Source organism: Apis mellifera, linkage group LG4 (assembly GCF_003254395.2).
Source record: "Apis mellifera strain DH4 linkage group LG4, Amel_HAv3.1, whole genome shotgun sequence".
NCBI classification, from domain to species: Eukaryota; Metazoa; Arthropoda; class Insecta; order Hymenoptera; family Apidae; genus Apis; species Apis mellifera.
Genome location: NC_037641.1, coordinates 1,755,751 through 1,781,446, shown reverse-complemented (window position 1 = coordinate 1,781,446; position 25,696 = coordinate 1,755,751). Strand labels below are relative to the sequence as shown.

The following is a 25,696-nucleotide window of genomic DNA, read 5'->3' as shown; positions in this document are numbered from 1 at the left end:
GTAAATATACAATATACTGTATATGTATATATATATATATATATATATATATATATACACGTATATAGTATGCATTGTATCCTATTAGAAAAGTGAAGATTAAAGAAAGATAAAGATTTTTGATAATATAAATAATTTATATTTTTATGAAAATGTGTCATATATATCGTCTGGTAATATTAGTATTATTTGTTCGATAAATAAATACGTGATATCATATATTTATTAAAACTAAATATATATCAAAATTATGACAATTAAAATAATTAAAAGTAATATTGTTAACAGGTATGGTACATTGTTATAATTTATAACAATGTGGTCGATGTATTGTAAATATATATATATATATATATATATAATATTTTAAGTCGAATGTTGTTATAGAAGAGCTAAAATAGGTTATTTAATTTAAATATCGTTTTTTGCCGTCACGTTTAATAACGTTATTTTCTAGTAGATATTCTGTGAATTTTTATTTTGTAAATCATATTCGCATATATATATATATAGATATACACACATATTAATATATACTTAAAATATAATTTATAAAAATATAAATAAATTTAATGCATAATTTCAAAAGATTGGTACGAATAATACGAATCAATTTTACGTAACCATAATGATTATAATCTTTATGAAACTTGAAAATTTGTCAGTAAAAAGAAATAAAAAAAAGAAAATCAGTGATTTGAAACAATAGATATTTGAAGAGTTTACGGAAGTATTTTAATTTTTTTTAGTTTTCTTTATTTGTTTAATTTGAAGGTGTGATAGTGTAAATAATTTAACTGTTTTTTTCTTCAACATTTTTACAGATTCATATTATAAAATTCACAATTGTTTGTAGAACAGAATTTTAGAATATAAATAAAAATAAATCTCACATATAGTTTCAATCCATATGAAATTTCATAGTGTCGTTCTTTTGAAAATTATACCATATAATTAAGATTTTTAATAAAACAGAAATATTTAAACTCATAATAATTTTTGTGTTTAAATATATTGATAAACATTCTTAATAATAATAATAATCCATTTCAAATATATTTTGTTTCATAAAAAGATTTAATTGTCCGTATTGCTAATAAAGAATAATATTATTTAATTATATTAGGTGGAAATGGACAATGTGTAAATTATAATGGTCTAATCTCGTGGTTTATGTTTTAAAAACTGTAAATACTGTGATGGAATATTCAAAGAACTTGGTGAAAAAAGAAAATTGTTCAATTGCCATTAATAAATTTGTAATAATTTGTAATGAAATGACAACATTCGTTTCATTAGAATCCATTGTGCATTGTGTTTTCATGTGAAAATGGCGAAGGAAGTTTTGACTCTAGTCTTCTTAAATATGTAAGTTTTCCTTAAATCATAAAATTAAAAATTAAACTCTATATATGTATATATATTATTGGAACAAGACAAATATTAACGTCAATGATTTTTGTAATAAATATATCAATAACTTTTTTCTTTTTTATAAGTAAAAAATTCATCCAATATGCCTGTCATTGCACACTGCCAACGTACACAGGCAACCATAAGATGTTATGCAGATGCACGACCATTGACTTTAAAGCTATTCTATTCTATCATCTTTAAACGTAATGAAACGAAGCAAGAAATTTGGTTACCAGATATAGGAACTTTTGATCCTTCGATAATAACGTTGTATCTAAAAATATAATGGCCGTAAAATACTGAGCTTGGATTAAACATCCATCAGGTTAAAATATTCATTTTTCTCATTTTTGATTAGAAAATTAAAACGGACAGAATTTAATCATTATTTTTGTTCTTCTTCTATGATTATAGTAAACGTACGTTTTTACATACATTTTTATACTTTTTATTTTTGATTTGCCAAATACAATGATAATTTTGTTTTCAGAAGAATTTAAAGTTGTGAATATTAATTTAGATAAAAATGATTTGAGCGTATCAAAAGAACATTAACATTAACGTATTACGTAACAGGATGAACAAGATAAAATAGTAAGCATTGGTAAGAAGATTGGTATGAAATATTTTTATGAAATTTCTACTTAATAAATACTTAATAAATAAATACACATTTTATTTAAATAAAATTTTAGATTTCGATAATCTAATTACGGATGATGCAGATACACATTTCGAGATGGTACTTTAGCAATTGAAAGATTAGATGGAAATAAATTATATTTAGATTCAACGACTCAATTTAGAATGTATATACAATTTTACCACATAGTATCGTTGAAAATTTTGAATCGGATGTGATCGTTCCTTATTAGAGGAGAATATGATATCTATCTATATAATTTTTATATATTTAACATATATTCAATGATAGGCAATGATAGAGATTGGCATGGTGAAATTAGATAGAAGTTTGAAAATGATAAGCGATATGTAATTGAACAAATGAGTCATAGAAAAAAATTGAAGATAAATTTACGAGCGAAAATAAATATAAATCTGATGATATCTTCGTTAATAGTATTCCTATGTATTTAAAAGAGTTGAAAAAAAAAAGGAAATGCTATATAGTACTAGCAATTTGAGAAATGATTTGATAGGTAAGAGGTAAAAGAGATCAAAAAGCTGAAAAAACTGATTGAAACGAATGTATATGTACATATTACATATATGTAAATGTGAATATACATAAACGGGTAATATACAGTAAAACTATCATGTTTCTCTTTAAACAAAATAATATAAGTAATATAAATTCTTGAATTATCTAAAAAAATTATATTGAACACTTAGACTACTGATGTTATTACTATTAGTTTGATTATTCGAGGTCTTACTTGTAATTTAATATATAGTCACAAAAATTGTTTATTCTATATATCTTGTAAAGAAATTGAATTATCATGAAAGATTTGATTTCAATGAAAACTTACGTATATACAAAATTTTAAAATGTTGTGCATAGAATAATTTATTTTTGTAGAGAAAATTTCTTTGAATATGTAAAATCAACTGTCATTTTTTCATGTTTTGCATAAAATTTCTTCTGGAAATATATTTCTTTCTATCTCCGATGAGATAGAGATAGAATTAAGTATTTTATAATTTAAAATTTTGTTTCATTTTGAATTATTATGAAATGAAACTATGTAGAGAAAGAAATATAATATTGAAACTTGAAAAATTGATCTTTCACGCTTTTGATGTTCCATTATAAAAAAAATTAGTTTCCAGTAAAAACTCTCCAGTATTTTTAATAAATTTTATAATTATTATTGAATTAATTAGATTAATTATTCGACTTTATCAATGAATTTTATCAATTCGATTATCAGCAAATTTAATTTCAGGATATTTAATGTTAACAGTATTAGATATTTTTATTAGAAATTTTATTACAATAATTCCAATTGATTTATTAATTTAAAATATATTATTAACTTTAAAAATTTTTGTATCAATTATTCAAAGATATGTATTTTCGATACTTTTAATTTTATATTTTTCGGAATCAAATTAATTTTAATTAATAAATAATGAAAAAAAACTTTCCATTTCATATAGTCACAAATAGTCCATGATTAATTATTTTATCTTTTAGATTATTATATTATATATTTATTTAGAACAGCTATTTGAATTTATAAAACAATTTCTTTACTTATAATTTTAAATAATAATTAATACTTACACTTTAATTATAATATTTTGATTTCGTGATATTATTCGAGAAAGAACATTTCAAGGATTACATTTTTTATTATTAATTTTTTAAAATTTAGAATAATTTTATCTATTATTTCAAAATTAATATTTTTTGTATCTTTATTTTGGATTTTTTTTCATTTTTTTATAATTTCTCCAAATATTGAAATTGATATATTACTCACCACTAAAAAGTACTAAATTTTTTAATCCAATAGAAATTCTATTATCAAATTCATTAAATTTTTTTTTAATTTCTTCAGGATTTACAGTAATATTAAGCCATTATTATTTAATCATTAATAATTTAAAATTTTTAAAATTTTATTTAACAATTTTGTTACAGATTTATTTTACTATTTTATAAACAATTGAATATTTAAATTCCTTTTTTTGCTTTAATGATAGAATTTATGGTTCAATTTTTTATATAGCTACTGGATTTCATGATTTACACATACTAACTGGATCAATTTTTCTTTCAGTACCGCTATATCGAATATTAAAAATTCATTTCTCAAATAAACATAATGTAAATTTTGAATTACCCATTTGATATTGATATTTTGTTGATGTAATTTGACTATTTTTATATACTTTTATTTATTTATTGATTCAAATAAAAAATTAAAATTAAATTTTAATTATTTAATTTAATTATTAATAAATTATTTGGATATTATATTATTCGAACTAAATTATATATTATTATCTATTTAAAAAATTTAAAAATTTTCATTATTATTTTCAATATTATGCTATAAATATAAGCTATTTAAATAAATAATTTAATTAATTAATTAATGAAATTAATTATATAAATTAAAAAATAAATTACATAAATTATAATAGTGAAAAATGCATTAATTTTTATATTAGTAATTATAAAACTATATAAATTTAATGTTAAAGATACAAATTTACTTGATAATATTTCAATAATTGATTTTTCAATAAATACTTCATAATTAAATATCGATAAAATTCAATTCATCATTTTTTATAAATTCTTTTATAAATTATATTTATAAATATAAATAATATTTGCAATAAACCAATATTATTACTTAACAAAATAAATTTATAAATTTATAAAATTATATCCTATAATTATTCCTATAATTATTATTTTAAATATTATTAATTTATATATTAATTATACATAAATTAAAATTTATTGTATTAAAAATTAATTTTTTATAAATTAATCTTAAAATTATTATTATAAAAATATATTAATATATTAATTAATATAGAAATTTCCATAATTTTTTTTTCTTTTTTAAATACAACATTAATTATTAAATATTTATTTGTTATTATTAAAATTATTGGAAAAGAATATGAAATGGTTAAAATTGTTTCAATAATTAAATGTATTATTGAAAAATAATTTATTTTTCTAGAAAAGAAACATTCAATAATTAAATCTTCAGAATAATAACAAAAATGGAAATATATAAATGGAATTTGAGCTCTTTTAATAAAAGCTATTAATAAGAAAGAAATTATGATAAATTCATTTGTTTATTATAAAAAGATAAATTTCATCTTCCACGATAAGTTATTAAATATATAATTAATAATAATCCAATATCACCTGAACGATTTAAAATAATAGTCATTGTACCTGAAGTAAATGATTTTATTTTTATATAATAAATTACTAAACAATAAGAAATTAATCCTAACCCATCTCAACCTAAAATAATTGATAATATATTTGGTCTTAAAATTATAGAAATTAAAAATAAAATTATTAAATATAAATACAAAAATATTATATATAGAAATTAAAAATGAAACTATTAAATATAAAAACTGATTTTTTTTTTAATTCTCTTAAATCTATATGTCTAATTCTGTAAATAATAATTATAAAAAAAATTATCCTTACTAAGACAATAAATATAAATGATTTATAATCAATTATTATTAAAAAATTAAATTTTATAGAATTAAATGTATAAATATTTCATTCAAAAAAATACAATCTTAATAATATAATATAATAAACAATCTAAATTTAAATAACAAAATTTCACAAATTAATATTTTTATGATAATTTAAAATAAATTTATATCTATATCATTGAATTGACAAATCAATATTTTTATTAAACTATTTAAATTAACATTAAATAAAATATAATTTTAAAAACATTAAATATAATGGAATTCAATGTATTATTGAAATAAAATATTCAATCAATGAACCATTGTTGATTTTAAATTTTATATAAATCTTTCCATGATTAATAAAAATAAATAAATAAATTGAATAAATTAAAATCTAAATAAACAATATATTATTAAAATAATTATAATAAATTTTAATCATGATACTAAACCAATTAACATTCCAATATTTCATCTATTTATTTTACATTTATCTATGTCACATTAATTTATTCATTTAATTAGCACAAATTACCATACAATAATTATATACATGCATTAAATTATAAACACATTTCAAAAAATCTTTCATCTTCTAACATCTTAAAATATATAATTTTTTGATCCCAGTATAAAATATTCTGAAAATATTTCAAATTTATTATATTTTCATCAAAAAATCTTAAACTTTAATATATAAATATTTAATAATTTCTTCAAACTACCTACCAGAAATCTAAATCTAAATATAAAATTACATAACATCTTTTCATTGTTATGTTGTTGAAATGTTGAATGATGAACCTGAAATACACTTTACAAAAGAAACAATAAAATGCAATAATATATAATAAAATTATAATAAATAACAACTAATTTCTTTTCCCATATTTTTTACTTACCTTATTGATTTTTATCTTTCATTTTATTGATTATCTGTAACAAATTCAATTCTTGAATTAGGAATTAAATCATAATAAAGATCTGAAAAAATCTTATTATCTAAAAAAAAAAAATTATTATACTTTTAACATTTAATTATATCTTTTTTTATTCAACTTAATTTTTAATTGTTTTAGATTTTATTCAATATTATATATATAGTTAAATTATTTTTCTGTTTATAATTTATATTTCTTAAAATATCCTATATTTTTAAAAATTATATTCTTAACATGAAAGAAAGAAGAATATTACTATTTCTCATTCGATTCGAATCGAAATCAAATTTAAAAAATTTATTTATTTATTATATTTTACCATTAATAAGTATTGATTAGAAAATAATTTTAGAATTAAAGAAGCAGAAGAATCATTGTCACATCATATTGTCATATTGTTGAATCGTATGATATATTCTACGTTAGCAAGAGGTTTTCTTTTGGTACAAATGATTTTTAAATAAAATATATTATATTTTTTAAATATATAAATATAATAATTAAATCAAAATTGTAAACTATGAAAAAACGTACAAAATAAATTTTATACGCTTAATCATATAATATTAATTATAAATTAATATATTATAAATTTGAAATTATATTGTTATAAAAAAAATTATTAATTAAAATTATTATATTTATATAAAATATTATAACATTTATATAATATTACGAAATAAATATAAATACTTCTAATTATTAATAATATTAAATTTAATATAATTTGAATATAAGTATTCTGTAAATTATATAAAAATTTAATGTAAATATGAATATAAATATAAAAATTATTTTTCACTCGCAAAAATTATATACGTATCTTAAATTTAATCATGTATTTTATTATTTTAAAATACATTAAATTTTTATTATTTTAAAATACGGTTGTTGCATATATAAATTAAAAATAAAAATCTAAAGTTTTTTACATAAAAATAGTATTTAAAATATTTTCATATAGATATAAGTCGAAAAATAATACCGTAAAATAGCAAAATAAACTTTAATTTTAAAAAGATATATGTTAATTGTTACATATATTATTGTAATCAATTATAAAATTCATAAATTAATAATAAAAAAGTAAAAATTAATAAATCATTGACTATTATATTAAGAAAATTGATTTTGATACGTACGGCAAATATCGTATATGGTCGCCGGGCTTTGTGATACTCGGGGCTCCCTTCTATCGCACTCAACAAAGTCGCGCGAAGAAAGTCATTTATTATCGAATCTTAATAATAGATAGTAATAGATAGGTCGAAACTTTAGTAAGTACGCTTTAGTTAAATTTTAAATAATATCTCGAAAAAATTTTAAATATATAATATAATTTAATTTTTAAATTTTTTAATCGTTTTTATTTTTATTTAAGTTATTTTTATTTTAAATTTTTACTTTTATATAATTTATTTTAAATTAACATTATATTTACACAATATATTTTATATATTACTCATTCATCTTGTTTATTAATATTAATATTTTCTTATTGCTTTATTTATTCATACATTTATTTATCGAATTATTCATTAATTTACATTTTATTTAAATAATTAATTTACATTAATTTACATTTACATTTTATTTATTTTTTAATTTACTTTTACTTCTAAATTTTAAATTCTTAATTTCTTTAATTTATTTTAAACTTTTACTTTAACTTTTCATTTTTATTTGCTTTAACTTTTAACTTTCATTTCAATTTAATTTTTATTTTTTAACTTAAATTTATACCTTACAACTTGATTTTTAATTTTTAAATTTTGATTTTTTAATTTTCTTAATTTACTTTTACTTTAAATTTTTACTTTAACTTTTCATTTTTAATTTGCTTTAATTTTTAATTTAATTTAATTAAATTTATTTTTTCAATCAAATTAATTTTTAATTTATTCTATCTTTTATTGACATTTGCTATTAACATAATAATTATTTGTCTATTTATTTAAACATTTGTTTCTTGATTTACTTATTCATACATTTATTTATTTATTTATTTATTTATTTATTCTTTATTGTTATATGGGTCTCGATGCGTAGTCATCTCCTCGTAGATGAGACCTGATAATTGGCATTGCTTTTCATTTTTTTCTATTTAAAATTTGTTAAAAATTTCCAAATTTTTTCGAAATTTAGAATTAAAATATATATTTTATTAATACTTTTCGAAAAGCAATGACAAGCTGAGCAATGACAACTACGCATACTTATAATCCAGTCCAAATTTTCCATAATTTTTCTTAATTATTTCGATTAATTAAATAAACTTGACTGTGGGTATCAATAATTAAGTTATAATAATTAAATAAGTTTATTATAAACATATGCGTATTAAAAGTATATTCCTTAATTTAAAGCGAAATACAAAATTCTTAATTTTTTACTTCCTCCTTTTCGTTTTCATTACATTCATCTCAATTTTCTATTCTTATGACTATTCGATCCATTTTTTTTTTTTTACTTTCTTCTACTTGCACTTTATATTGTAATTTCGTTTAATAGTAATAATATTTTTCTTTTTCCGCTTTAAGTTAGATGAATATTTTCGATACGGATACTATGTTAATAGAAATGTTATATATTATGAACTTAGCTATTAAGATGTTAATTATTAAGTTAATTTAAGATAATTTAATATCTCGATGGACAATATAGGACGACGATGGACGACGTGAGATTTAATCTTAAATTTTATTATATGTTTCTCATAATTAATACTAATTTTATATGTGATGAAAGTATATTACATATCGAAAAATATAAAAAATTTTTATAAAAATTTATTGCGTGTCCATTAAATTATATAATTAATTTTTATTTTATGTTTCAGATTTTCCAATTTTCACATGATATTTTGTTGTGCATTTTTTATTTTTGTTCAATTTAATCATTAATTTTTAATATTTTTTTTTTTTTGTTAGGTTTAGGTGGGTCTCGATGCGTAGTCACCTCCTCGTGGGTGAGACCCGGTAATTGGCATCGTTTTCCAAAATCGTATATCACAAAATTTATTTCATTAAAGTTTTCGAAATATTTTAATTTTGAAAATATTAAATGTATTTCATCAATGATAGTCTGTGGAAAGCGATGACAAACCAAGAACTACGCACATCTGCAATCCACTATAAACTTTGTATAATTCATTTAATTATTTGGACTTTTAATTTTTAATTAATTAAACTGGATTGCAGATATTAGTTATAAGTTAATGCATTATAAAAATTAGATTGAATTTACTGTAATAAGTGCATTCCTTGTATCAAGATATACTCCATAATTTAAAGAGAGAAATAAAAATTTTTAATTCTCTTCCTCCCCTTTTATATTTTATCGCTTTTCGTTTTCATTATTTTTCATCTCAAGTTTTTTTTCTTATCATTATTCGAATTCATTTTCCACTTTCTTTTTCAATTTATCCTTTTGGTTATTTTATATTTTCTTCTTCTCTTTCAAGTTACACTCATGTCACGCAACAATGGCAAGAGTCGTTGGGCCGGTGCTCTACTTCTGGTGGCTAGTTAAGGGTCCGCGCTCTGATCGATTGATACCTTCGAGTATTTGAGCAGAGTTTGGTCTCGTGATCGAACGTTGTCTTTGTAATACGACTCCGGTGGTCAGAGATTTATGCCTTGCTCTTTCCTGTGTCGTTGGGACATAAGACGTTCGATTATTGTCGTAATTTTGTATAATTTTGTCGTAACCCTCGATTGGTCACGACTGGTAAGTATCATCTGTCCATTGATTTTCGTAAATCCATTGATATAAGTCGTGATATGAGGACGACAGAAAGAATTGATTTTTCATTGATCTTAAGATCTACTTTTATTTATTTGGCCTGTCTTTAGTTGCTTTTTGAACATTTTGATTTCTCTCTTTTTTTATTGAAGTTTTACTTATTATAAATGATTTTGATATTATAAGTGATTTAGTATAAATGATTTTGAATTTTTCTTTTTCCGTTTTAAGTTAGACGAGAGTATTCTTGAGTATTACGGATAATATTAATAAAAATGTTATGTATTGTAAATTATAGATTTAAGATTTTAAGATATAAATTAAGTTAGTATTAAGCTATCATCGTGGGACAACAATGGACGACGTGGGACAACAATGAACGATGTGGGACAACAATGAACGACGTGGGACTTAATCTTTAATTTTATTATATATTTCTTATAATATATTCTTAATGCAAATTTTATATGTGATATACGTATATTACATACCGAAAAATGTAAAAAATTTTTGTAAAAATTTATTGCATGTCCATTAAGTTATATAATTAATTTTTATTTTTTGTTTCAGATTTGTTTAATTTTTATGTAATATTTTTTTTATGTATTTTTTATTTGTTAGCTTTAGGTCTCGATGCGTAATCATCTCTTCGGTGGTTTAACATCGCTTTCTAAACTTTTTGTTTTTTATTACAAATTTTATTTCGTTAGAAAGTTTTTGAAATATTAAATTTAAAAATTTAATATAAATTATTTAATTAAATATAAATTTAAAAATATCGAATATTTTATTATTTTATGAATAATAGTTTTCGAAAAACAAGTCAAAAACTCTTTCTGTGATCCAGTTTAAACTTTCCATAATTCCGTTTAATTATTTTGGTCAAGTTTTTAGACAAACTGGATTATAGACATTAATAAAAATTAATAAATCGAATTTCTCATTTCTATGGCTATTGGAATCGTTTTCTAATTTCTTTCTCAATTTTATTTTCATGTCTTTATTCTCATGTTTTATAATTCATTTTTTTCGTGACTTGTTTCGTGTGAATCGTCATGAAAAAATTGCAAGAATTCATCGGACTGATGCTCTACTTCCGGTGATCAATCGAAGGTCCGTGCACTGATCTTTGTCCGTGCATTGATATCTTTGGATATTTGATCAGAGATAGATCCTGTATGTTGAATGTCGTCTTCGGTAATTCGACTTCAGTGATATTAGAATGATTTTTAGTTCCTTCCTGTGAGTCGTTAGGACTGTCTTAGTAATTCGATTTCGGTGATCCTGAAATGATTTCTAGTTCCTTCTCGTGATCGTTGTGGACATTATGCATTCAATTACTAGGCCGTTGTCGGCCAACTCTCTGTTGATCTATATATTTATCATTTGTTTGATGACTCTTGTAAATCGACTATTATAGAATTTAGATTTTTTTAATTTCTTTTTCTTTCTTACATTATTTTTTTATTATGTCAATAACTTTTTTTCATTTAAAATAAAACGTGGTTATCTTTAATATCAGTGATACCAATAGGATGCATGAATCTTTGATTTACTATTATTATTAGGTCTAAATTAAGGTAGATTTAGTCTCATCGTTGGACATCGTGGGATAAATTATTGTAATAAATGTTAAAAAAATGCTGTAAAGATCATTGTCAAATATCATTGTATAATAATTCAAATAATTGTTTCATTTTATGTATTTATAATTAATATTTCTTTTATATTTCAGATTTATTTAATTTTTATATATTTATATAATTTAATATATTTTTATATATTATATAATTTATTTAACTCTTGTCATTAATTCATTATATATTTATATATTTTATATTTTTCTAATTTGTGAATGTTAATCGTTAATTTTTATTTATTTTCTTCTTTTTTTAGTTTTAGATCTCGATGCGTAGTCACCTCCTCGTTGGTGAGACCTGGTAATTGAAATCGATTTTTACATTAGATTAATCTTTGAAAATTTTCCTTTGAAAAATTTTCCAAAAATTATTCTTTAAGAAACGATATCAAGCTACGCAGTGCCTGCAACACTCAATTTAAATTATTAAATTCTTTTTGAATATTTTGGTCTAAATTGAGCTGCAGGTACTACTATTTTATTAAACTTCCGCAGGAGGTTCTTATGTTTCTTTTTATGCCATTGAAACAAATAGTTCTTGTTAGGCCGCTATCGCTTTAATCGCTTTTAATTCATTAATAAACATTATTTGTCTCGCGATATAGAAAGGGTTTGTTTTTTTTTTCTTCATTTTTTCTTTTGCGCTTTTTTTATTTTCTTCTTTAGAAGTATATATATTTTTTTTATAATAATTTGATTGATTAATCAAGTTTTAATTTGTTCTATTTTACATTAAATATTAATTTTAATATTATAGATTTCAATGCGTACTACTTCTGCGTTAGTGAAACCTGGTAATTGGCATCATTTTTCAAAATTTTGCTTTTCAAAATTATTGCTTATAAAAAGTATATGTAAAAATGTTTTATTTAAAACATTCAGTAATTTTGGTTAAAATATTTCATTAATAATTTTCTTTAGAGATTTAGAAGTTTGTTTTACCAAGCTATAATTTTATCATATATATTTGTTTTACATTTGATTTTGACTTTTATTTATACAAATTATAGTTCAAATGTGGGAAACTGAAAGAACAAACATTCTGAATAATGTATACATAGCACGACGATTTCTAGCTGATAATTTTCCAACAAATTAGATAATAATTCTTTATTTTATTTCCTAACAATAAGAATAAAAGTTAGAATAAACTTCTTCATCGAGATGAATATAGAATAATTAATTCTAATAAATTTTATTTCATCAAGTTATTTCAATATAAATATATATATATATATATATATATATATATATATATCTTATTATTAATATTTTTTCTTTTTCGTTATATTATGCACTTATAAATTAATATTATAATATTATAAATGAGTTTTTCAAAATAATGAATTTTTATTTAATTAATTTATTTTTTCTTTATTATTCACCTATATTTTCGAATGAAATTTGCTTATTTTAGTTTAATATATTTGGTAAATTTTATATATTTTATCTATTTATCTATGCATTTATTTATTTCAGTTTTTCTTTTTCATTTTTATATGATACAAATATAGAAGAAGAAATTTTTTAAAATGAAATGCGCTTAAATTTTTTCTTTTATGTTTAATTTTTTCTTATTTTTAGTTACATTTTATCATGATTTTTCTTTTGTATCATCGTTATCCGAAATTTAATTTTAATTTTTATTTTAAATTACTTTATTATAATACTATTTTGGGTTAATTTTTTTATTAAATTAATTTTAATTCTTTATTTTAATTATATTTTTTATCAATTTTTATCAATTTATCGAATTTCATAGAAATTTTCAACAAAATTATAATATATAATATTTAAATTTTCGCGCGATTTAATATAAGAAATTTTACATACGATTCAGCCAATCAGAAAGAATGCAACAGCGAAGTAACGAGACGAAACAGTGCGCATCTTAGTATGCATGGCGCCTGTTTACCATCGAAATTCATGGACACGGGACGTGTATTACTGGTATAAATGCGTAATTTTGTGCAAGTTTTATCGATATTACGGTGTAATTTATTAAATATCAATAGCCTATTTAATAATTACATATTTATATAATTGTGTATAAATTAATATTCCAAAATTACATAGTTTTTTACACTTTCCTATCGTTTCTACGTTACATGTTTATATGACAATTGCCGATTGTTTGTACCATAAACATTTGAACGAGAATTTCCTTTCAAATATTGTTTTGTTTCAATATTACTTGAACCTACATTTATTCTACGATTTTGATTTTCATTTGTACAAATTATACTCGATTATAGCTTAACAAGTGATAGCCGATCTGGTTACGAGCATAAACATCTGGTAATGTATCTAGTGTGACAGAGATAGACATATTTAGAATAGTTTCAAATATTTCATTTCTATATCTACATCTATAATATTTATGTGTGTTATGTTTTTGTTTTGCTTGGAGTGTTGACATAACGTATAGTTTTTACGATAATCTTTACTAGGAAATTGGAGATTCGTATTCGTGAATGCTTGGCTTTTGTTAATTACCTATCGAACATCGCCCCCTTCTCTTCCCCCATCGCCATTACTAATTTCGGTAATCGAAATTATATCGCAGTCCGCCATTTTGTCGTTGAAAATCGCAACAATTAGAAGCTTCTTTTCGCAACAGGTACGTAATTATTTCTTACATAAAATTTACTTTAATAGTTACTTTCTTATCTTTATACACATATTATTATTACCAAATTAATGCGCATTTCAACTGATGATTATTTTAAACTGATATTTTAAATTGATAATTTTTTGGGGGAATAAATTTTTTTTTATTAATCTATTTCATCATTAAAATTATGATAAATCGCAAATTGTACTTATAAAAAAGAGTTTTCGGTTGGATTATTTCTTTCTTTTAATACGATCATTGTTAATTCATACATTTTATAAATATTTGTTATGTATATTTTTCTATAAAAATTTAATTATTTTTTATATACATTAATAGGCAGTTGTCGAGAAACCTCAAGACGGGAGAAAATGTATTTTAATATGGATACCACAGTAACGGTTTGATATAATTTCTCATCAATAGTTCTTTTACGGAGAAATGGTAATGTTTGTTTTTATATTAAAAATAAATATATTTTTATTTTTCTTTTTTTGGATGAATTGTTTTTATTGTTTACTTAAATAATTCATAACATATCAAAATATCAATATTTATGAATATTGATGTAAAAGGATATTAAACAAATTGCATTTTTATTTCCATATGTTAGATTATATTTTTTATTTTAAATGATTTCATTATTCTTTTATCATTCTTAATTAACAATTTTAGAAAAATAATAATATTTTCTATGACAAAGAGGTAAAATATTATATATTTTTTTTTTCTAATTCTCTTTGCTATTATAACTTTTCTTTCAGAAAATTGTAATCGCGCGCAATGTGATTAGTAATACTTACTTCGTAGTAATATTTTTTATCTTTTAGTGTGACTCAAAATCAATTTAATTTATATAATACTAATTTATATAATAATTTATATAATATTAATTTATATAATTTATATAACATATAATAGTTACACGCGAAATTAGAGTAAGTATTTGTTTGTGTTGTCGATAACACAATATAGTATATTAACGAATATTAATAGTGACTTATTTTTATATTTTTATTTAAAATATTCATTTTCGGTAGAGTCAATGTTTCTCTCGAGATAATAAGATGATTATTCGTCAAGCGATGAGGTAATTATCTTTGTTTTTATTTAAATTTTTGTACTTGTTTAAAATTTTCTACTTCTTTTAAAAAAAAATAGAGTCATTTCAATTTTTAGTTATTTAAACATTTTCATTGCTATTGTATTTTTTTTAAAATTTCAATCTTTTTATCATATTTGTAAATTATTGTGTTTTATTATAGATATTTCTCAAAGCACGACATTCCATAGATCACGACAATTGATGGCAACGCAGATTCTTCGCATCTAATGATGAGTCGCATGCATTTTTGTTCCTCTGGTTACTCAATCATGTCGCAGGCTGAAAGATCCGAATCGACACGAATAACTGGTATACGTAGAATTTCGCACGAGCACAGTGACCATGGATATGTATAATATCCGTAAATATAGTAACATTTTTCTTTTTAATGTTTTATCTATTAGATCAGGATAGATTTTCCTGGATAATGTTAACGTTTTTAATAAAATAAATAAATTATAATTGAATTTATATTGATAAAATTTTATTACAATATTATTAATTATATTTATGAATAAGAATTAATATTTGAAAATACATAAAAAATATTGAAATAAGTATTTTTTAGTGAAGAAATCGGATGTTAATAATATATTATATTTAAATAAAAATTACAATTATCATTCAGTGGTAATGATGATAATATGTTTAAAAATTTAACATTCTTTTTTTGATACGTATAAAATAATGAATTTTATGTGCAAGAAGACATTTCGCGACAGGTAGATTTTTTAATCAAAGCGAAACTTTGAAAAGTTGCGTTTATATTTTCGATAATTTGCTTTGAGAAAAAAATCGCCTGAGGTTATTGATTGATATATCGATTGATAGAGTCAATTATTTGTTATAATCAAATAGTAAATAAATTTATTATTCACACATTGTTGAAATTTTTCTATATTTTAATATAACATTAGTATTTAGTAGTTTTTATTAAATTTCTAAAGTAAATTTATTTAAAATTAAATAAATTTTAAGTTAAGAAATATCAATCCGTTAGTTAAGAACAGAAATTAATATGCTTCTTATGATTTTCAGATTTAACCATTTCATATCTATTACCAGGACTTCACTCGCGTGCTCAGATGAATACTTGAATGAAAAGGAGGTGATGGGTATAATGATCACATTTGATAAATTGGTAAAGATTTTTTCGCGATTAACGATTAGTTAATGTATCGTGCACGATATATTTTCACATTATGCGTGTATGACTAGGCGTGTAGAATTGCGTTGTTTCAACATTTAATGAATTGAATTATTATTTACAATTATTATATACAATTTTTTACATTCGTTTCTATATAATGCGAAACAGTAATAAATAGTAATTTTATAATTTTTATTATGAAATTCTCTCTAATGATATGAAATAGTATGCCATTTATTTTTTAGCAAAATTATTTTTCTTGAAATGACATTTTCATAATCATTATATTAGCATATTATATAAAATCAACGTATACTTATTTATAGGAGATTTACGCAATGATCATCAGCCATCGTCAGTCATATTTAAGGAAAATTATACGTAAAGTTAGAGTGTGAAAATAATGTACCAAGTTCGGGTGGCGGAGGCGTCCTGGAACGTTTTCCCTAGAGTAGATTTTTGCGCCCGAGTATTATGCGTGAGAAACGTGAAATGAATGTGTTGGTATGTCTGTTTTGCAATTTTTTAAATATATGTTTTGCAATTTTTTAAATATATATATAAGACTAGGTAGGATAAATAGTATACTTCTGCGTTTGCCTGTCATAATAATAAACTAGGGCCGGACAGGTTGTCATAGTTTCTTGTCGGGTAGCCGCGTTTTTGCGTGACAACCTGTTTCAGGAAATCAAATTTGAAAGATCGAGTCTGAGGTTGAGACCAGTGGTTATCAATGATCACGCATTTCTGGCTTTGTTTTCGAATTCGATTTTTCGAATTTCGCGGTTATAGTTACGAATTAAATTTCGAAACGAACGTCGAGTTCGAGATTCTGCACATGTATAGACACGATCACTGCGATCGTTATTTTTTGTGCGATTAGGAAATCTCGAGTCTAGTTGTAAGTTTCAGCGAGCATTGCGCTCGGAGAAAGAAGACAGAAAAGGCCCGACAAACTGTTGCGAAGAAGGCTGCAACGAATGGCTTCTCATTTTTTGGATTTTTTTTGGGGGTCCAAAGAATGGGAAGTCATTATGTAAGTTTCACAGTACTCGTTTCAGTAGTAATTGTTGTGTTGTATTTTATCTGGCCTTTTGCATGCTGGCCCATCATCTTGATCTAGTTATTGTGGGAAATTTGCGATTTTGTTAATTAATGTTGTAATTGTAGTTTACAAATCTCGCGTTTTGAATTAGCGTTGCGATAAAATGATGATCAGATTTGCTTTAGTGTTACGTTATAAGAAATATCGCGATTGCTTTTTATTAATTTGAATATGAAGTAGTCTATTTTTTTATTTTTGAATGTATCATATAAAGTTACAATTTATGATATTGAGATCTTGGAAATTATTTTTTATTTATAGAATAATAATGATAATAATATTTTGGTTTTAAATTCAAATTTAAGAATTAGTTTTACGTTGATAGTCATTGATATGGCTATAATCTTCCGCTTTTAGTGTGCTTTAGTGTTGCGTATATTAAAGTATGAGTGCATAAATTCATAATTTAATTGTATGATGTATTTTTGCGAATTGTCTTTTCTTTCCTTCTTTTTTATTTGTTTTTTTTATTAAGTATATATATATTTATTATCGCTTATATATTAAGGCATAAACTCTTCGCGTTTTCTTTTAAAAATTTGTTATATTAGTGTTGCGAAATAAAATATTCCACTCACGGTTTGTTCGGGTCGTTTGCATTGAATGGATGATTTTAGGTAGCCCTTCTGGCTGCCTTTTTGTCTTTTTTTTCAGTTCCTTAACGGAGTATTTGTTATAGAAAATATAGTTGAAGTATACATTTTTTGTCACTATTGAATTTGTTTTAATTGTTATGATATTGTACAAAATTATTTTTACAATGAAATGTTTAAGTCAATTCAAATTTAAATATAAATTTTTTTTTGAAATTATTATTATAAAAAAATTTTAGTTATAATTCAAAATTTAAGTCTTTTAATGTTATAATCTGATCTTAATCTAATTCTGTTTGAAAAAAAGTTATGGATTACTTCATAATATATTAATAACTTTTTTCCAGATTAGAATGTTTAGAATATTTTAAGAATTGAATTTATTATATATTGAATTACAGACACTTATGGATGAAGATAAATAAGAAATATGGGAAAGTAAATTATTACTTAATTATTGAATTTTTTTAATTCGTTTATATATATAGTTATATATAATTTATTTCTATTTTTATTTATTATATATAATTTATAAGAACTATTCAGCTTTCAACGGAATACAATGAAGAAAATGTATAATTTTATTATATTTAGATTTCTAGTAGGTCATATGTTTGAAGAAATTATTGAACTTTTTATATATAAATGTTAAGTTTTCTGAAACGATATTAAGTTTAAGAATTTTTCAGGATATTTGACCAGGGATAAAAATTATACAACATAATTTTAAGATCTTACACGGATGATATTTAACATTGATGAAACGAAATGTATATATAATTTAATGCATAGATAATCAATTGTGTGTGATAATGTGCGTTAATTAATTGTGTGTTAGTCTATGCTAATTAATTATATAGAAGAATGTAATGTAATGTAAGTAAGTAAAAAATGACGTAATATATTGTTTATTTATTCTATTTTCTTTTTTTATGCTTTTATATAATTATTTATAATTATTTTTCTTAATATTGAATATGTGGAATATTAATAAAAATTAATATTGTCATCAGTTTTTTTTATAATTTGTTGTATTTATTTTGTATAAATGATCAATAATGGTTTGAACGTTTTGCAAACTGTATACTGATAAAGGAATTTATTTGAATATAAATTTTCATGTTAAAAGAAGATGAAGATCTGATTAGGAGGATAATAGATAGATTATTAATTAACCAATCTTCATCCAATGCGAATTGGAATATACAATATATAGTTATATTATATTATACTAATAAAATAATTATATATTGTATGAGGAATGCAATTCAATTAGCTGCAAGCTCGATTATAATATTTTCATAGATAAAAAATTTAGTGAAATGACAAATAACATTCTCGTTTTAAAATTATGAAGTGTAAATATAAATTTGCCTCATATTTTTGAAATTAATTTTGTGTGTGTACTAAGATTATAACTTACAAAGTAATATAATAAATAATCTAAAGTCGGTATTTCAGAACATATGACACAAAATCTCATATTCTGAAATACCAATCTGTTCACATTTATTGTACTTCTCGTTTCTCAGTTATGTTTACTCTTTTAAAGAATACATATAGAGGTTCAGAGATGGCGTTGGTAGTCCATTCTTATTCTCTATTATATCCTTCTACTATTTGTTCTGCCTAAGTACTTAAATTCTTTCCTCTGTAATCTAAAGATGACGTTCATTCCATAATTCTTATCCTATCTTTGTTCTTTTCTTATTATACGCGATCCTTTGCAAAATTTTTACCAAGAGAGGATTTCAAATATTATTCTCATTATTTAATTTTTTTTTTTTTAAATTTCGAAAAAATTCGATTCAATTTTTATATATTTTATATATATATTCAGTCACAGAAAATATGCATATTTTACATGTATAATAATTCTTTTGTATATCGTTGAAGCAGAGTGCATATTTTATAATATAAAATATACATTTTAAATATAAATTAGATTTTTAAATTTTGCAGTTTATATATTTTTTTCCGCTCTATTTCGCAGTATAGGAATAATATAAGAAGTGATGATCCTTTCCTGGTTTCGATTCAATAAGCAATAATTGGGTCTGATCAAGTCATTGCGCCATCCTGCGGAGACAGTCTAATTTTCTATCAATCCTTTCCAGGTTGAAGTCTTGTGATGTTTCAATCGTATCAGCGAGGACTGTCATGAGACCGTGTCGAAGAGTTCGTATCGATGCCGATATGGCCTCACCGAAAAGCATAATTCGATGGGCAATGTTATGCCCTTCTAGTGATGTGCCTAATGAAAATGAAATAAGCGACGCTCGGAGAATAGAAATATTCGCTAAGAGAAATATTCCACAGCCGAGTGTTCCATAGAAGCGTCAGAGAAAGTCATTGTGAAAGTGTTAGCCGGCACTATCCCATCCTTTTTTTCTCCAGGTACGACTGGAGTATCCAATAAGAATTTCTTTTTACGATAAAAAAAAAAGGATCATCCCAGATAGATTGAAATATACGAAAATGTACAAGTGTTCACTAAACTTTCAAAAATGACATAATCTTTTAAATAACATCATTTTTTATTTAGGTTTAATAGAGGTGTGCAAGCGATAATAATAAAAAAGAATTTCTATAAAGAATTTCTCCGAATAAGCTGTTTATTAATTTCGCAAGCAATATTTCCTATTTGATAGTTAACATCAAATATAGTTTTTTAAACGCGCAATTTAATTTTTTGAAAAATTTTAAATTTTAATTTAAAATAAATAATATATATTTTAATTTAAATTAAAATATATATACTATTATCTATCTATATATCTAATTATATATATATTATATTATAATTATATCAACATTATATTATTTTTTTATTGTTTCAGACAAAGGGAAACAAAAGGAAAGTAAATATACATGATAAACGCAATCGATTTTTTTTATTTTTCTTTTTTATTTGTCGTTCTTTGTTATTACATTCTCTTTACTTTATAGATATATTTATACGTTATAGAAATATATTTCGTATTTAAATTTTATTCGTTTTTTTAAAAATCTCTATTTAAAAAAAAATTTTTATTTTTTAAGTTCGATTTATGCTTATATGATTAACGTGATTAATACGACCAAATCATACTTTAATTTTAATTTTCGATATCTTAATACTCGAAATATAAAAAAAAAAGAAAAAATATGTAAATCAAAAATAAAACAAAAATAACGAAGATCCGAAAACTTTAAATTTTTGTTTTATTCGTTGTTTTTTATTATTATATAATACATATATATTTTAAAACTTTATTTATTATTACTTTATTTAACTTTATATATTAAGGAATTATTTTTTTTTTATTTTTTGATAAACTCCTTTCTAATTCTTTATTTTATTATATCATTGTATTCGACGAATAATTGGTCCTTCATTTCATCGATTTATATTATATACAATTTTTATTCTTCGGTATTTCATTTATTCAATAATTATTTACATTTTAATAATTTCTTCATGTAGGAATAATGTTTTTATTCGAAAAGCAGAGAGTAATTCAGTTTCGCTCTATCTTCGGATGTAAACAACTACGTATAATCGATGCATATTCAATGACAACCGTACGCCATGAAACACGTTTGCTGTTACATTTATAAAAATATTAATTTTTATTATTGTATCAATTGTTATTGTATCGTTTCTTTGTTTTTACCATATGTTAAACATAGATATTGCAATTTAATATTTATAGTTTTTTTAAATTTAATTCTCATTTTATTGATAATAATATTTTTGATAATAATTTCTTTTTTCATTATTATTATTAATTTATACGATATTAATATTAAATAAATAAAATTAATATTATATTAATATTAATAAAGGAGTTTTAATGATATTTTTTTTTTACTTTCTTAATTTTTTGATCGTTTTTGTTGGAATTATTAGTACGGTACTTTTAATATATTTCCGATCTTTCGAAAATATATATCGATTTTGTTTTGTATTTTTTACGCTTCATTCGTTTTAACAATAATACTATAGTTTTATTTATAGCGAATTATTTAATTATAACTAGACATAATTTTTTTATATTCTTGCACATATTTTTATTTTGTTCAACTTAATTTTTAAATATTTGCATTAAAACTTTTTAACGAAAATATTTTTATTGTTGATTTAAAAAAAAATGATTCAGGACATTGGAATTTGTATAAAAAAAAAAAGAAAAATCAATTTAAAACAAGATATATAAATATGTACATATAATGATTACTTAAAAAAAAAAATAGAAGTAAGAAAGATGAAACTCTAAGTCGATGGAAAATATTTAATAAAGATAATTACTTTTTCGCGTAATCGATATTATTTAATTACACTAATCCTAATAAAAGTGCGAAACGTAATTAAAAATATTCGAAATAGAAATGTAATTTGTTTAATCTTTTGTACTTTAATTGTAATATTCTTAATAATTCATCTATATCTATTATGAGTTACTTATCTACTTATCTATTTATTACCAAGTAGATATATATTGTTACGGTAAAAAATAATAATGAAGAAAATAAAAGTGTATATATTTTCCATATAAAAAATTAAATTTTATCACTTATCTGATTAATCATCGTGTTAAATGATTGTTGAAATGATTGTTCATATTGAAATTTCTTTTTTCTGTTTTATAGCAAATTAGTAATCTGCAGAAAAAATAATAAAATTTTTAGAATAAATATATAAAATTTTTTGAAAACGTTATAATGTAATTGCATAAAAATATTGTATTAAAACCAATAACCAAGCTTAAACTTTACTTTAAAAATTGATATATATTTCACGAATAAATTTAACAATGTAATAGTTTAATATAAAAAAATCGAATAAATTATTCTTCTTAAAAGAATTATCAATTATAATAATACGTAATAAATAATATTAAAAATTATTGAATAAATTAAATAACAATATATAAGAAAAATAAAATAATCGGGAAATATAATAAAAAGAAATTACAAGACAGATTAGTCACAGGAAGCGAAACATTCAAAAACACGATTTTTGACGGAAAAATGACATCTCGCGATTTCGACTATCCAATTGGACGAAGAAGAAGAAGATATGCTTCAAGTTCATCGAAATATGTCGAGCGATGTACAGTCATGAATCATCGATTACCCGAAAACAAAATATTTTTTATTTTGAACATAATATCAAAATAAATATAAAAACGATACATATTATTTTCTAAACAGATAGAATTATTATAGAAACATTCTCAATTTTGAATCGAATGGTAAATAGATATTTAATATATGAGAATATGTATAAAATTAATTGACAATGATCTCGTCTAATTACTTTTATTTCTTAATTACCTTACATATGATTAAAAAGTAAGAGAAACTTATAATAATTACTGTCTTCTATTAAAATAAATCAAATCTTACCATAGTTGCACGAAAATACGTGATACATAACCTATTACACTTTTGAAATCATTCCATTAATTATCTAATCTCCATTATTTAATTAAACGATGATCTGCACAAATATAAATAGAAATTAGAATCGTAAAACCAATTTTACATTAAATAATGTTAAAATAAAACAATAATTAAATACAAATCCGGATGTTTTTTAGGATTATTAATAACGACAGAAAATCAATTTAATTTCGATGTAATAATACTTGTAAAAAATGATTCAATACAAACATGTTAATTTAAAAAATAAAAAAAAAATATTAATTATCTATAAATTAAACCATCAATTTAATAAAACAAAATCAAATTTTACAAATTTCGATATATCTATATCGATATAACGCAATTTCTCTCTATGATTTTTGACAATACACTAACGCCATACGCATCGATTCGTCTAAATGTTGAACTTTAATGATTTTCTGATTGGCTGAGTGACATGGTTTCTTATTCACTTAAATTCCGGGAAAATTGAAGTATAACTCAATTAATAATAATAATAAGAATGAATAATTAATAACAAAGTTTAAAAAATAAAAAATTCATTATAAGATAATTAAATATATAAAATTTAAAATATAGGAAAAAAGTTAAAAATAAATTAAAAACAAAACAAATAAAGTACAACAAAAGCATAAAATTATATAAAATTAAATAAAAATTATTATATACAGAAATAATATAAAAATTCTTTCAATAAGTTTTAACATAGCAAAAATATGAAATTTCATTTCATCATATATAAGAAGAATAATTTATTCGATTTTTTTATGTTAAACTATTATATTTATTCGTTAAATTTATTCGTGAAATAGATATCAATTTTTAAAATAAAGTTTGAGTTTTATTGTCTTTATTGGTTATTGGCTTTAATACAATATTTTTATGCAATTACATTATAACATTTTCAAAAAAATTTTATATATCATATAATATAAAATCGTGATTATATATTTTATATATATAGTTTGATTGGCGATTTTAATTTATGATTATAATTATTTTTAATATTAATAAATAACATTTAAAATATTTTAATATAATTTAAAAAATATATAAATTTATAAAAATATATAAAATTTAAAAAAATAATGTAAAATCATATAATATTTATCATATAATATTTAATTTGTATTTATACTGCGTAAGAATATATTAATTTTTAAGTGTATTATAGTAATAGAAATTAAGAACAAAAATCTAACAATAATTAAATTGAATTATAAAAGAAAATTCATTTTTCGAGCATGAACAGATAAAATACATTCAAATTAAATCGTTTTTATCTTATCCGTCTCATCCCGATTTCAAAGAGAAAAAATCATCGATTTCGCTTCTTCCATCAAATTTTTGTAAGAAACACGTTGAGTTCAATTTTTATCTATATTTAATTCTTAATTTGCTTTAATTTTTAACTTTTAACTTTATTTCACTTCTAACTTTTAATTTTTAATTTATTGATTAACTTTCCATTTTATTTTTAAATTTCTTAATTACTTTAATTTTAATATTAATTTTTATTTATTTACTATTAATTTTTAAATTTATATTCATTTTAATTTATAATTTATTTGAAATTTTATTTATATTTAAATTTTATTTTAATTTGTTCTTCAATTTTTAATTTATATTAATTTTTAATTTTTAATTTTATTTTAACTTGTTATTTTTAATTTTTAATTAAATTTAATTTTTAAATTTATTTTTATTTATTATTTAAATTTTATTTTACCTTGATTTTAATGATTAATTTTAATATAATTTATAATTTTTTATTTAACTTTTAACTTTTAATTTT

At 21.1% G+C, this 25,696-nt stretch overlaps 3 long non-coding RNA genes across 19 annotated transcripts; all 3 read left to right on the top strand.

Moving 5' to 3' along the window:
* The first annotated feature begins 227 nt into the window (after nucleotides 1-227).
* On the top strand, nucleotides 228-2,227 carry LOC113218557. 10 transcript variants are annotated; one of them, XR_003304551.1, is made up of 6 exons: nucleotides 615-774; nucleotides 1,127-1,368; nucleotides 1,500-1,741; nucleotides 1,831-1,835; nucleotides 1,910-2,020; nucleotides 2,112-2,227. It is a non-coding gene; the product is annotated as an uncharacterized LOC113218557 (long non-coding RNA). The 10 variants fall into 10 exon arrangements; XR_003304549.1 differs by having other exon boundaries at nucleotides 1,907-2,020; XR_003304543.1 differs by lacking the exons at nucleotides 615-774; nucleotides 1,831-1,835 and adding an exon at nucleotides 228-288 and having other exon boundaries at nucleotides 1,907-2,020.
* An 11,450-nt stretch (nucleotides 2,228-13,677) lies between these two features.
* On the top strand, nucleotides 13,678-18,662 carry LOC100578134. Of its 6 annotated transcripts, XR_003304537.1 has the most exons (7): nucleotides 13,683-13,854; nucleotides 14,160-14,202; nucleotides 14,355-14,524; nucleotides 14,858-14,962; nucleotides 15,784-15,984; nucleotides 16,662-16,764; nucleotides 17,100-18,662. It is a non-coding gene; the product is annotated as an uncharacterized LOC100578134 (long non-coding RNA). The 6 variants fall into 6 exon arrangements; XR_003304533.1 differs by having other exon boundaries at nucleotides 13,678-13,854; nucleotides 14,160-14,524; XR_003304534.1 differs by lacking the exon at nucleotides 14,160-14,202 and having other exon boundaries at nucleotides 13,687-13,854.
* Nucleotides 18,663-18,900: 238 nt separating this feature from the next.
* Nucleotides 18,901-21,462, top strand: LOC113218728. 3 transcript variants are annotated; one of them, XR_003304540.1, is made up of 3 exons: nucleotides 18,901-19,351; nucleotides 20,589-20,868; nucleotides 21,312-21,462. It is a non-coding gene; the product is annotated as an uncharacterized LOC113218728 (long non-coding RNA). The 3 variants fall into 3 exon arrangements; XR_003304539.1 differs by having other exon boundaries at nucleotides 18,903-19,347; XR_003304538.1 differs by lacking the exon at nucleotides 18,901-19,351 and having other exon boundaries at nucleotides 20,382-20,868.
* Nucleotides 21,463-25,696: the final 4,234 nt, after the last annotated feature.